Source organism: Oncorhynchus mykiss, chromosome 32, assembly GCF_013265735.2.
Source record: "Oncorhynchus mykiss isolate Arlee chromosome 32, USDA_OmykA_1.1, whole genome shotgun sequence".
NCBI lineage: Eukaryota > Metazoa > Chordata > Actinopteri > Salmoniformes > Salmonidae > Oncorhynchus > Oncorhynchus mykiss.
The window spans coordinates 19,307,225-19,322,594 of NC_050572.1; the positions used below are offsets into that span (position 1 = coordinate 19,307,225).

The following is a 15,370-nucleotide window of genomic DNA, read 5'->3' on the forward strand; positions in this document are numbered from 1 at the left end:
ACCTCTGGTGAGTTCATTAGAGTTGTTTAATTAACTGGTCTAGCTATAACAAAGTGCCCTGGATTCGTGTGTGTGTGTGTGTGTGTGTGTGGTGCACGTAAAAAAAGAGGAATCCTTGCCGTTAAAAAAACCCGTCTTGTTTTGTTTTCCGTTGCTCCTGACAAGTAGTCACAAAACAACTCCATTTACAAAGGGCCGAGCGAGAAGCACACGTTTGAAGTTTGGCGAGATATCGTTTCCCCAATACCATCTAATAAGCGCTTAGTGGAATGTGCAGACTAATGAGTGGTTTGTTGTTCATTAGCACCTACTGTACCACAAATAAGAATGCATCTCTGAATTCACTTCAGATTGTTAAATGCCCAAATGACTGTCGCTCACTTATAGAAAATACACACTGCCCCCAAAAAGAATTATGTCCAGCAGACAACTTGGAAGCAGATGAGAGAGATGCTCTGAAAACAAGGATTTAGTTACAGAGTAAGGCACAAGACACATTTCTATTCCTTACAAAATGGACAATAACCTATCCATTCTATTCTAGTATTTTATTCTACATTACTCTATTCTATAAACAGAGAGTTCACAGTTTAAATATTGGTTCTTACCACGGCAGCGAAGTAGACGGCCATGAGTGGGTGTGAAGCCAGGAAGAAGTCATAGAGCCTGAGAACATGACGGATCTCAGACAGGACGTGGCCATGTGATGAGCCAGCTCAGAGCAAAGATGGTTCCCACCTCGACCCTGCAACACATATGAACAAGTGAGTCAGTTATTATTATTTTCTGTGTTTGTTTATAGGATAGGACAGAGGTAGAGCTAGAGGAGAGAGTGTGCTGAAATAGCAGTGGTCCGTATTCAAACCCATACTGCAGCGGTATATGAGATCTGGAGGCAGCGACTTAGACCACTTGACCACCCTATGCCATTATGAACAGGTCAAGTCACATTTGATTTAAAGTGCATCGTCACAGAGTCTCCATACACTTTACAGAGGGAATAAACAGCAACAACTACATTGCTCAACCGCTCATTATCAACAGCAACAGCTCATTATCAAGAGCAACAGCTCATTATCAAGAGCAACAGTTCATTATCAAGAGCAACAGCTCATTATCAAGAGCAACAGCTTATTTTTACACTGCCTAATTAAAATACATCCGCTGACGTCCCACTAGTCGATGTACAGTAAACCCAATCTCCTTATTCTGTCATGATGACCGCAGGACAGCCCAGCACTTAACCTGCATTAGCCTGCAAAGTGGGGGATGCAAGTCTGAGGGAAATGTATGAATATAACAAGGGCTACGAGTACATCCCATAGGGCTCTCGTTAAAAGTAGTGCACTATATAGGGAATAGGGTGCCATTTGGGACACAGCCAAGTTATGCTTATGCCAGTTCCTGTGAGTAAGGACGGTGTAATTACAGACTACAGAGAGACCAGTTTTAAAGGCAAGGCATGGTTCACTACAGAAACCCCTTGGACTGCAACACTTAATGCAGATCTATTTGAGTTATTATTTGTGGGCTTTGCAGGAGAAAACTCCTTGGACAAAGCACTCGAGTGCCGCTCACAAAAATCACCAATTTGTAACATCCATAGGCAACTCTATAGCTAACTGAACATTTAGGATGGCAACCACAACAGCAACAGTCATTGTGTTGTCAAATGACTTGCCTTTGTAATACTTTAATTTTGTTCAAATGAAGTAGGGCCTATTTGTAAAAACTAGGTTGTATAACCGCTCTAGCGTCACATACTTTCCTGAACATTTCCTCAGCAGTCTTAAGGTAGCCTAAAAGCAGTGAGCAACACCTGTGAGCTTCCATCTCCTTGGCTCTGTCTCAAATAGCACCCTAGTGTACTACTTCCAAGAGGCCTTCCAAGATGCACACATATTCAATATTTATCACTAGCCCTCTTATTCTCTACATTTTACATGTCGCCACTATCAAAAATAACTTTCTTTTATCAAGAACTGGGGAGGAACTGCACGCAACACACACACACACACACACACACACACACACACACACACACACACACACACACACACACAGAGAGAGAGAGAGGTTTATGTGCTACAGCTTACCCCAAAGCATTTCAACACAACACACACCCAGGACACAGTGTAAATAAGACTAGGAGAATATCTAATACCATGGTAGTGTGTTTTAGTACACCACACACAATGCTGGAGTTTTAGAGGGATATAGTCACACAACTTTGACGAGCAGTCAAATAAAACACTGCCTCAGTTCGAGTCAAAATATCGTTCCTTGTCTGCTGTGTTCCATTTCTCCTCGGAGATGGATGAAAAACATGCCTAGCATGCAAAAAGAAAGTCCTCAACCATACTCATAGTGACTTGTCAGTGCAGCAATCATATTGACGTGGAGACATCTTAAGAAGGTTGACAATCAAGACCCAATGTGACATTGAGGAAACAGAGAGCAAAGTGACAGCACAGCGGAAGGCGGTGGAGTCCTTTGACTGGCTGACAGTTAGCTGTGGAGACAGGAAACCAGGGCCCGCTCTTTAACTCAAAGCCTTCCCAATTAAATCTCACAGCATACATTCTTGTCAGACCATCAATTATACAAATACATCAGGAGCCCCAAAAAATCTCTGTGATAAATAAGAAATACACAGTCTTCCATCCTTTCTCCCTCAGTTCTGTAGTCTCATACTACACACTAGTCCAGCTGGCTCAGGGGTACAGTAGCCTAGCTGATGGCAAGGCAGGTGGAGAGACATAGAAGCAATCGATCGGGTGGATTTTTACTCCATATCTCCTAGTTTGACTCAATTGTATATCCTGGCTGCGACAACCTACCTTTCCAAGAAGAACATACAGACTCTTACTGCCCCCTTCAGGAGAAAAAAGTGGGAAGCAGGGCCTGTATTAATAAAGTGTTACAGAATAGGTGCTGCTCTAGGATCAGTTTTGTCTTTTGGATCATCATGAACAAGATTACATGGACAGGGGGGACCTGATCCTAGATCAGCACTCCTACTCAGAGCCTTCATGAATATGGACACCGATCATGAGTCGCAAATGCAAATATACAGTGAGCTACAAAAGTATTGGGAGAGTGACAAATGTTTTGTTGTTTTGGCTCTGTACTCTTCAGATTTGAAATTATACAATGACTATGAGGTGAAAGTGCAGACAAAACAAACAGAAAATGCATCCAACAAGTTTATAGAGTCACAAGCTTGATGTAATCATTGTGTGCAAGGAATATGGGACCAAACACTAAACTTTTGACCCCTTGACTTTCTCCACATTTTGTTACGTTACAGCCTTATTCTAAAATGCATCATATATTTTTTTCCCCTCATCAATCTACACACAATACCCCACAATGACAAAGCAAAAACAGGGTTTTAGAAAGTTTGCTAATTTATTAAAAATAAAAACAGAAATATCTTATTTACATACGTTTTGTAATGACCTGACTAGATCATAAAGGAACAATTGTCCAGACAGAGGGTTGAGTTTACGAATTGACAGTTTATTAACCCAACTTTACACAGGCTACTGTTTGGCCGTAGCCCACGCCAAATAAACGAAAGATACCGCACAAACCAACCGTGACATTCTCTTGTGAAGGCCAGACGTAAGAGAAAGAACAATGGCTAAACCTGGTCTTAACTTCCAATGCTCCATCCCCCTGCCCAACCCCCCTCCACGCCACTCCGCCAACCACCAGGATGCCCGGCATCAGAACATTCCAGGCATTCCCGTGATTGACAGATAGCAGGTTGATTGGCATGTCGGACCCCGCGAACACTGGTAAGTACAACACAACCAACTAATAGTCTAACACATAACACACAGCTGTCTGTGCGGGTCGCTACAGTATTCAGACCCTTTGCTATGAGACTTGAAATTGAGCTCCGGTCAACCTGTTTCCATTGATCATCTTTGAGATGTTTCTACAACTTGATTGGAGTACACCTGTGGTAAATTAATTTGACTGGACATGATTTGGAAAGGCACACACCTGTCTATATAAAGGTCCCACAGTTGACAGTGCATGTCAGAGCAAAAGCCAAGCCATGAGGTGAAAGGAATTGTCCGTAGAAATCCGAGACCGGATTGTGTCGAGTCACAAATCTGGGGAATCTGGGGAAGGGTACTGAAAAATGTCTGCAGCATTGAAGGTCCCCAAGAACACAGTGGCCTCCATCATTCTTAAATGGAAGAAATTTGAAACCACCAAGACTCTTCCTAGAGCTGGCCACCCGGACAATCTGAGCAATCTGGGGAGAAGGGCCTTGGTCAGTTAAGTGACCAACAACCCAATGGTCACTCTGACAGAGCTCCAGAGTTCATCTTTGGAGATGGGAGAACCTTCCAGAAGGACAACCATCTCTTCAGCACTCCACCAATCAGGCCTTTATGGTACAGTGGCCAGGCGGAAGCCACTCCTCAGTAAAAGGCACATGACAGCCCGCTTGGAGTTTTCCAAAAGGCACCTAAAGAAGCTCAGACCATGAGAAACAAGATTCTCTGGTCTGATGATTGAAGTATTCGGCCTGAAGGCCAAGTGTCACATCTGGAGGAAACATGGCACCATCCCTACCTTGAAGCATGATGGCAGCATCATGCTGGGGGGGTGTTTTTCAGCGCCAGGGGCTGGGAGACTAGACTAAGGATCAAGAAGAATGCCCCTCTTCCCACAGGTGTTATTACTACCTCTGAGGGTTTAGAGCTTGAGGTAGTCACCTCATACAAGTACTTGGGAGTATGGCTAGACAATACACTGTCCTTGTCTCAGCACATATCAAAGCTGCAGGCTAAAGTTAAATCTAGACATGGTTTGCTCAATCGTAATCTGATGACCATCTTACCCATGCTAGATTACAGAGAAGTCATTTATAGATATGCAGGAAAGGGTGCTCTAGAGCGGCTAGATGTTCTTTACCATTCGGCCATCAGATTTGCCACCAATGTTCCTTATAGGACACATCACTGCACTCTATATTCTATACTCCTCTGAGATGGCCGCCTCGCTTCGCGTTCCTGGGAAACTATGCAGTATTTAGTTTTTATGTGTTATTTCTTACATTGTTACCCCAGGAAATCTTAGGTTTAATTACATACAGTCGGGAAGAACTATTGGATATAAGAGCAATGTCAACTCACCAACATTACGACCAGGAATACAACTTTCCTGAAGCAGATCCTCTGTTTGGTCCATCACTCAGGACAATGGATCGGATCCCGGCCGGCGACCCAAAACAAGGGCGCCGCAGAAGGGGCAGACGGAGCGGTCTTCTGGTCAGGCTCCGCACATCGCGCACCCCTCCCACGCATACTACTAGCCAATGTCCAGTCACTTGACAACAAGGTAGATGAAATCCGAGCAAGGGTTGCCTTCCACAGAGACATCAGAGATTGTAACGTTCTTTGTTTCACGGAAACATGGCTCACTCGAGACACGCTATCGGAGTCGGTACAGCCACCTGTTTTTTTCAAGCATTGCACCGACAGAAACAAGCATCTCGCTGGTAAGAAGAAGGACGGGGGGGTATGCCTTGTGATTAACGAGACATGGTGTAATCATAACAACATACAGGAACTCAAGTCCTTTTGTTCACCTGACTTAGAATTCCTTACAATCAAATGCTGACCGCATTATCTACCAAGAGAATTCTCTTCGATCATAATCATAGTCGTATGTACAGTGGGGCAAAAAAGTATTTAGTCAGCCACCAATTGTGCAAGTTCTCCCACTTAAAAAGATGAGAGAGGTCCGTAATTTTCATCATAGGTACACTTCAACTATGACAGACAAAATGAGAAAAAAAATCCAGAAAATCACATTGTAGGATTTTTAATTAATTTATTTGCAAATTATGGTGGAAAATAAGTATTTGGTCACCTACAAACAAGAAAGATTTCTGGCTCTCACAGACCTGTAACTTCTTCTTTAAGAGGCTCCTCTGTCCTCCACTCGTTACCTGTATTAATGGCACCTGTTTGAACTTTTTATCAGTATATAAGACACCTGTCCACAACCTCAAACAGTCACACTCCAAACTCCACTATGGCCAAGACCAAAGAGCTGTCAAAGCACACCAGAAACAAAACTGTAGACCTGCACCAGGCTGGGAAGACTGAATCTGCAATAGGTAAGCAGCTTGGTTTGAAGAAATCAACTGTGGGAGCAATTATTAGGAAATGGAAGACATACAAGACCACTGATAATCTCCCTCGATCCACACAAGATCTCACCAAAATGATCACAAGAACGGTGGGCAAAAATCCCAGAACCACACGGGGGGACCTAGTAAATGACCTGCAGAGAGCTGGGACCAAAGTAACAAAGCCTACTATCAGCAAGGGCATTGAAGATGAAACGTGGCTGGGTCTTTCAGCATGACAATGATCCCAAACACACCGCCTGGGCAACGAAGAAGCATTTCAAGGTCCTGGAGTGGCCTAACCAGTCTCCAGATCTCAACCCTATTGAAAATCTTTGGAGGGAGTTGAAAGTCCATGTTGCCCAGCAACAGCCCCAAAACATCACTGCTCTAGAGGCGATCTGTATGGAGGAATGGGCCAAAATACCAGCAACAGTGTGTGAAAACCTTACAGACTTACAGAAAACGTTTGACCTCTGTCATTGCCAACAGAGGGTATATAACAAAGTATTGAGATAAACTTTTGTTATTGACCAAATACTTATTTTCCACCATAATTTGCAAATAAATTCATTAAAAATCCTACAATGTGATTTTCTGGATTTTTTTCTCATTTTGTCTGTCATAGTTGAAGTGTACCTATGATGAAAATTACATGCCTCTCTCATCTTTTTAAGTGGGAGAACTTGCACAATTGGTGGCTGACTAAATACTTTTTTGCCCCACTGTATTCCCCCCAAGCAGACACATCGACGGCCCTGAAAGAACTTAATTTGACTCTATGTAAACTGGAAACCACATATCCTGAGGCTGCATTTATTGTAGCTGGGGACTTTAACAAGGCTAATCTGAAAACAAGGCTCCCTAAATTTTACCATCATATCGATTGCGCGACCCGGGCTGGCAAAACCCTGGATCATTGTTATTCTAACTTGCGCAACGCTTCCCTCCCCCACCCTCTTTTCGGAAAAGCTGACCACGACTCCATTTTGTTGCTCCCAGCCTATAGACAGAAACTAAAACAGGAAGCACCCGTGCTCAGGTCTGTTCAACGCTGGTCCGACCAATCGGATTCCACGCTTCAAGATTCCTTCGATCACGTTGACTAGAATATGTTCCGCATAGCGTCGAACAACAACATTGATGAGTACGCTGATTCAGTGAGCGAGTTTATTAGCAAGTGCATCGATGATGTTGTACCCACAGCGTCTATTAAAACATTCCCCAACCAGAAACTGTGGATTGATGGCAGCATTCGCGTAAAACTGAAAGTGCAAACCATTGCTTTTAATCAGGGCAAGGTAACCGGAAGCATGACCGAATACAGACAGTGTAGCTATTCCCTCCGCAAGGCAATCAAACAAGCTAAGCATTAGTATAGAGGCAAAGTAGAATCGCAATTCAACAGCTCAGACACGAGAGGTATGTGGCAGGGTCTACAAAAGAAAAACCAGCCCCGTCGCGTACCACAATGTCTTGCTCCCAGACAAACTAAACAACTTCTTTGCTCGCTTTGAGGACAATACAGTGCCACTGACACGGCCCGCTACCAAAACCTGCGGGTTCTCCTTCACTGCAGCCAATATGAGTAAAACATTTAAACGTGTTAACCCTCGCAAGGCTGCAGGCCCAGATGGCATCCCTGGCCGCGTCCTCAGAGCATGCGCAGACCAGCTGGCTGATGTGTTTACGGACATATTCAATCAATCCTTATCCCAGTCAGCTGTTCCCACATGCTTCACGAGGGCCACCATTGTTCCTGTTCCCAAGAAAGCTAAGGTAACAGAGCTAATTGACTACCGCCCCGTAGCACTCACATCCGTCATCATGAAGTGCTTTGAGAGACTAGTCAAGGACCATATCACTTCCACCCTACCTGACACCCTAGACCTACTCCAATTTGCTTACCGCCCCAATAGGTCCACAGACGACGCAGTCACACTGCACACTGCCCTAACCCATCTGGACAAGAGGAATACCTATGTAGGAATGCTGTTCATCGACTACAGCTCAGCATTTAACACCATAGTATCCTCCAAACTCGTCATTAAGCTCGAGACCCTGGGTCCTGGACTTCCTGACGGGCCGCCCCCAGGTGGTGAGGGTAGGTAACAACATCTCCACCCCGCTGATCCTCAACACTGGGGCCCCACAAGGGTGCGTTCTCAGCCCTCTCCTGTACTCCCTGTTCACCCATGACTGTGTGGCCATGCACACTTCCAACTCAATCATCAAGTTTAGACAACACTACAGTGGTAGGCTTGATTACCAACAACGACGAGACGGCCTACAGGGAGGAGGTGAGGGCCCTCGGAGTGTGGTGTCAGGAAAATAATCTCACACTCAATGTCAACAAAACAAAGGAGATGATCGTGGACTTCAGGAAACAGCAGATGGAGCAGCCCCCTATCCACATTGAAGGGACAGTAGTGGAGAAGGTGGACAATTTTAAGTTCCTTGGCGTACACATCACGGACAAACTGAAATGGTTCACCCACACAGACAGCGTGGTGAAGAAGGCACAGCAGCGCCTCTTCAACCTCAGGAGGCTGAAGAAATTTGGCTTGTCACCAAAAACACTCACAAACCTTTACAGATGCACAATCGAGAGCATCCTGTCGGGCTGTATCACAGCCTAGTACGGCAACTGCTCCGCCCACAACCGTAAGGCTCTCCAGAGGGTAGTGAGGTCTGCACAATGCATCACCGGGGGCAAACCACCTGCCCTCCAGGAGACCTACACCACCCGATGTCACAGGAAGGCCAAAAAGATCATCAACAACCACCCGAGCCACTGCCTGTTCACCCCGCTATCATCCAGAAGGCGAGGTCAGTACAGATGCATCAAAGCTGGGACCGAGAGACTGAAAAACAGCTTCTATCTCAAGGCCATCAGACTGTTAAACAGCCATCACTAACATTGAGTGGCTGCTGCCAACATATTGACTCAAATCTCTAGCCACTTTTATAATGGAAAAATTGTGGAAATAAATGTATCACTAGCCACCTTAAACAATGCCACTTTATATAATGTTTACATACCCTACATTACTCATCTCATATATATATACTGTACTCTATACCATCTACTGCATCTTGCCTATGCCATTCGGCCATCACTCATTCATATATTTTTATGCACATATTCTTCTAAATTCATTCCTTTGCACTTGTGTGTGTATAAGGTAGTTGTGAAATTGTTAGGTTAGATTACTTGTTAGATATTACTGCATGGTCGGAACTATAAGCACAAGCATTTCGCTACACTTGCATTAACATCTGCTAACCATGTGTATGTGGCAAATAAAATTTGATTTGATTTGTAAACTGGTCATCTCAGTATACCCGTCGCAAGACCCACTGGTTGATGCTTATTTATAAAACCCACTTAGGCCTCACTCCCCCCTATCTGAGATACCTATTGTAGCCCTCATCCTCCACATACAACACCCGTTCTGCCAGTCACATTCTGTTAAAGGTCCCCAAAGCACACACATCCCTGGATCACTCCTTTTTTCAGTTCGCTGCAGCTAGCGACTGTAACGAGCTGCAACAAACACTCAAACTGGACAGTTTTATCTCAATCTATTCATTCAAAGACTCAGTCATGGACACTGTCGTGACATTGTATTAGTTAATGTGACTACTGTTGCTCATCGAATGATTACAAGTTTCTAATTGCGTGATTAACTGAATCAACCTGGGGCACCATGGGAAAACTAGTTTTTATTGAGTTTCTATTTCCCAAATTAACTCAAAGAATATCAGAATATCGATTTTACAACAGCAGCTAATTAACCAGTTACCTCTTACAATCTCGTTCTGAACGTCGTATAGCCCGTGAATCTGCACGGACCCGGGTCTCACCAATGAGTTCGTACCACACCAATCTTAGTTGAATATTTATTTACTAAAAAGCTAAAATGATGATAAAAGATACACATAGACAAAACACCTTATAGGCTATTGATTAGAACTTAGTATAACGGGCCTACACACTATGGCGCGTGTTACCCACAATGGGGATTTCAAAGGGAGAAAGGAAAAAGAATGTACACGAGAGAAATATACATTTGGGTGAATTTGTCAGCTATGCTATTTTAACTCTAGCCTTGTCCCAATCTGCCGCTCTTATGGGTCAGAATATAATGATGTAATTATGTGGGGTAGACCTCCGAGGATTCTCTGCGTGGACCGTTCAGGGGACCGTTCAGCTGCTCGATGACGCACTTCTCTTAGGCTTAGGCTTAGGAGTCTGTTCCCTCACCCTTGCTATGGAAGGAGTCTTCTGAGGACATACAGCTCTGTAGCTCAAAGCTCACAGCATAGGAATGAAACCTTTTAGATACCACGATTCGCTGGGATTGGATGCTAAGGGGGTCGGGCTTGAATTCACCCACTTAGACACAGCTACTCATCCGTAGCTTGGGATTTCTTTGTCTTCAAACTTGTGTTGCGTTCTGGGTTCGTTGACTTTTTAGACCTTGGCTGCAGCTTGGGTCACGTAGTCTTCTCTGTAAATTCTAAACTCACAGGTTTTATACCCTTGGGTCAGAAGTGGGTGTAACCGACTTTAGGGCAGTACTCTAGGCGTACCAAGTTAATGAGGCAAGGTCTAGATTTTACTCAAACCCAATTTTAGACAACTAACTTAACATTTAATTTACCAAAACACTCCCTTTGATTTGGACATTTTCCACACAACGTACAATGTATAAACATCAAACATATACTAGGAAAACTCTTCACGTTACACTTTTTTTGTAATAACGTCATCTATTAACCTTTAATAACAAAACTAAAATGACATACATTTTCATATTCCATCTATCGTCATGACCACCATTGTGGCTGACGGAAACCATTGTTCCAAAGTCCCTTTATTTAATGTTTAATGTTCTGAGGCTGGTTCTCCATAGTAACAGGACAAAGGAATTTGTCTGTGGCCTGAGATTTACCAGGGGCGTGAGGGGTCATAAAAACCCCACATCTTCAGACCCCTAGATCTCTCCTCTGTTGGGGTTGAGAGATAATCTGTAGGGTTGTGGTCTCCTGTAACTTGATCAGGACAGTCATGACAACACTCTTACTGACAGTTGTGGCTGCTTTGTATGATGAATTGTTGTCTCTACCTTCTTGACCTTTGTGCTGTTGACTGTGCCCAATAATGTTTGTACCATATCTTGTGCTGCTACCATGTTGTTGTCATGTTATGTTGCTACCATGCTGTGTTGTCATGTGTTGCTGTCTTGCTATGTTGTTGTCTTAGGTCTCTCTTTATGTAGTGTTGTGTTGTCTCTCTTGTTGTGATGTGTGTTTTGTCCTATATTTATATTGTATTTTCTATTGAATTTTGTTTTTTATCCCAGGCCACAGGAGGCCTTTTGCCTTTTGGTAGGCCGTCATTGTAAATAAGAATGATTTCTTAACTGACTTGCCTAGTTAAATAAAGGTTAAATAAAAGGGATAGATAAACGGAGCAAAGTAGAGAGAGATCCTTGATGTAAACCTGCTCCAGAGCGCTCAGGACCTCAGACTGGGGTGAAGGTTCACCTTCCAACAGGACAACGACCCTAAGCACACAGACAACTCAGGAGTGGCTTCGGGACAAGTCTCTGAATGTCCTTGAGTGGTCCAGCCATAGCCCGGACTTGAACTCGATCGAACATCTCTGGAGAAACGTGAAATTAGCTGTGCGGCAACGTTCCCCATCCAACCTGACAGAGCTTAAGAGGATCTGCAGAGAAGAATGTAAGAAACTCCCCAAATACAGGTGTGCCAAGCTTGTAGTGTCATACCCAATAAGACTTGAGGCTGTAATCACTGCCAAAGGGCTTCAACAATGTACTGAGTGAAGGGTCTGAATACTTATGTAAATGTGATAGTTCAGTTTTTATTTTTAACAAATTTGCAAAAAATGTTTATCTGATTGATGAGGGGGAGAGAAATATTTCATACATTTTAGAATAAGGCGGTAGCATAACAAAATATGGAAAAAGTCAAGAGGTCTAAATACTTTCCGAATCACATAAGTATTCACACCCCTGAGTCAGCGATTACATCTGTGAGTCTTTCTGTATAAGTCTCTAAAAGCATTCCACACCTGGATTTTACAATATTTGCACATTCTTTTTAAAATCATTGTTGATCACTCCTTGACAGCCATTTTCAAGTCTTGCCATAGAGTTTTCAAGCCGTACCTCAGGAACATTCCAATGTTGTCTTGGTAAGCAACTCCAGTGTATATTTAGCCTTGTATTTTAAGTTATTGTCCTGCTGAAATGTGAATTTGCCTCCCAATGTCTGTTGGAAAGCAGACAACCAGAATTTCCTCTAGGATTTTGCCTGTGCTTAGCTCTTTTCCATTGCTTTTTATCCTAAAAAACTCCCTAGAACTGACAATGACAAGCATACCCATAATATGATACAGCCACCACCATGCTTGAAAATATGAAGAGTGGTACTCAGTGATGTGTTGTATTGGATTTGCCCCAAGCATAACACTTTGTATTTAGGACAAAGTTCATTTCATTGCCACATTTTTTGCAGTTTTACTTTAGTGCCTTGTTGCAAACAGGATACATGATAATTGTATGTGTGGGGTACAGAGGGGGTACAGAGATGAGTCATTCAAGTCATTCAAAAATTATGTTAAACACTATTATTGCACACAGAGTGAGTCCATGCAACTTATTATGTGACTTGTTAATTAAGCACATTTTTACTCCTGAACTTATTCAGGTTTGCCATAACTGTCATGACTTGTCCTCCTGGATGGAGGTCAAAGGTGCTGGCTAACCAACAGTTTCAAGACTCCCCTCTCCTGGGGGGAGTTGGCTAGTTTTATGATGGTTGTAAATACCTTGCAGGAACTGTCTCTCCCTGGCCTGCAGTATTGAAGGGAAAGAACCCTTTTGTTACAAGGAGATTCTTCCCGCCAAAACTACAACATCCAAAAGTGGAAAATTAAACAATATTCTTAACACAAAGAATGTGGGAAATGGTCGGGAGGGAATTAAAGAACAATCATGTCAGATAATTTATTGTTTGGTGATATCATTTTTATTTAACTAGGCAAGTCAGTTAAGAACAAATTCTTATTTACAATGATGGCCTAGGAACAGTGGGTTAACTGCCTTGTTCAGAATGACATATTTATACCTTGTCAGCTCGGGGCTTCGATCTAGAAACCTTTCGGTTACTGGCCCGACGCTCTAACCACTAGGCTATCTGCCGCCCCAAGACACTATAACGGAAACATTGTAACTTTAAGTGCTTTCCCAATGTATATGTCAGAGTTACATCTAAATGGGGCGGCAGGCCCTGAGCTGACAAGGTAAAAATCTGTCGTTCTGCCCCTGAACAAGGCAGTTAACCCACTGTTCCTAGGCCATCATTGAAAATAAGAATGTTCTTAACTGACTTGCCTAGTTAAATAAATGAAACATTTTGTAAAAATTATATGATTAAATATTAACTGATTTACTATTTCTGAAAAGATAGCAATGTGATTTTAGCCTTCTAAATGAGAAACTGTATCCAGTCAGTAACCACGCCCAGGTGAGCACAGACATTATGCCGGCGTGATGGAACGCCCCCTTTGACCAGAGTGCTTAAAAAGGACTCGTAACGAAATTTACATGAGACCAAGCAGGCTAGACCAGACAGAGTGGAGCGGTGGCTACACAGCTGATAAATGGTTTAAAACTACTAGACCAGTATATTTGGAGCGTGGGCTGAATATGTGACAAATGGTCTAAAACTACAAGACCCTCTGAAACTCAACAGAGAAGACTAGACATGCACCGCCTGCAGCTCTGCACGTAACCTAGTCTAGGAAACTCGACCGAAGTCGAGAAAAGAATAACATTTCCCTATCAAACAACCATTGGTACGTCTGATGTATGCATTCCAACAAACACTTCCAGAACAAAGGAAACCTACTACAACTACGAAGGACATGGTGACCTCTGGTGGACAACTAGAGACTTACACAACCAGAGACTTTCTGTCAAACTATTGGTCACAGAAGGATCGGGCGATTTCAACAGAGAGACGACAAAGACATTCAAGCTTAAATATGCACATTGCATTTCTAAATCCGAATGAGCGGTTGTTAGGGTGCTAAATATCCATATTTACGATGAGCGTATTATTCAAATGTATGTACAATAGTTGAATTCCTTTGTCTCTCCTTCTCCCGCGCTTTCTTTCCCCACCCCTTTCAAATCGTGCAGAATTGAAGTCAACGATGTTCAGAATGAGACTGATATGAGGTAATAATAATTAATGGATGACTAATATGATAAGGATATATTCTGATATTCTTGAGTTAATTTGGGGAAAGGGTAACTCATTAAACAAACTTTTTCCGTGGTGCCCCAAGATTGCTAATGACTTAATTGTTACATGATTCATTTAATCTTCATAATAATTAAACATATTTAATTGATTTGATAAAATAATCATCACATTAATGATATTCACGTCACAACATAACAAAGGAGTTGAATACTTACTGACAAACATTTCAGCTTTTCATTTTTAATTAATTTGTACAAATGTAACTTTGTGGGGTATTGTGTGTAGATCAGTGACACAGAACCTCTATCCATTTTAAATGCAAGCTGTAACACAACGAAATGTGGAAAAAGTCAAGGGGTGTGAATACTTTCTGAAGGCATTGTAAGTGAATTTGTCCCAATACATTTGGTTGAAAAAGTATTGTAATTTCTAAACAGTTCACCCAATATGGGTGAAAATACCCTCCAATTAAAGGCGACAGTCTGCACTTGAACTTTGTATCATTTCAAATCCAAAGTGCTGGTTACAGAGCCAAAACAACAAAAAATCTGTCACTGTCCCAATCCTTTTGGAGCTCACTGTAGAAACTGATGTTGCTGATAGAAAATATATTATCACAAGGCTACAAGGTAAAACATCTGAATGTTTTATTCTTGAACACATAATAAAACAAAATAGATTCCACTGCTATCAACTGAATAAACTTCAAAACTCTTGCTATGAATCAGAGTTTGTAGTTGGGGAAAACTGGTAGAATTACTTCAAAGTGAAGGTGTATTCCTTGCAGCCATGCCTCGCTTGTTATCTGCCATTCAAACCTGCTATTTGATCTTTTCTCAAATAATCTGGAAAACTGTCTCTCCAATTTCCCTAAAGGACACAAGAAGACACAGATTTGGAGTTGAA

The 15,370-nt window shown here is 42.6% G+C and overlaps 1 pseudogene; it reads right to left on the reverse strand.

Moving 5' to 3' along the window:
* Nucleotides 1–413: 413 nt before the first annotated feature.
* LOC110489399 overlaps nucleotides 414–15,370 on the reverse strand; it is a 38,319-nt pseudogene continuing 23,362 nt past the window's right edge.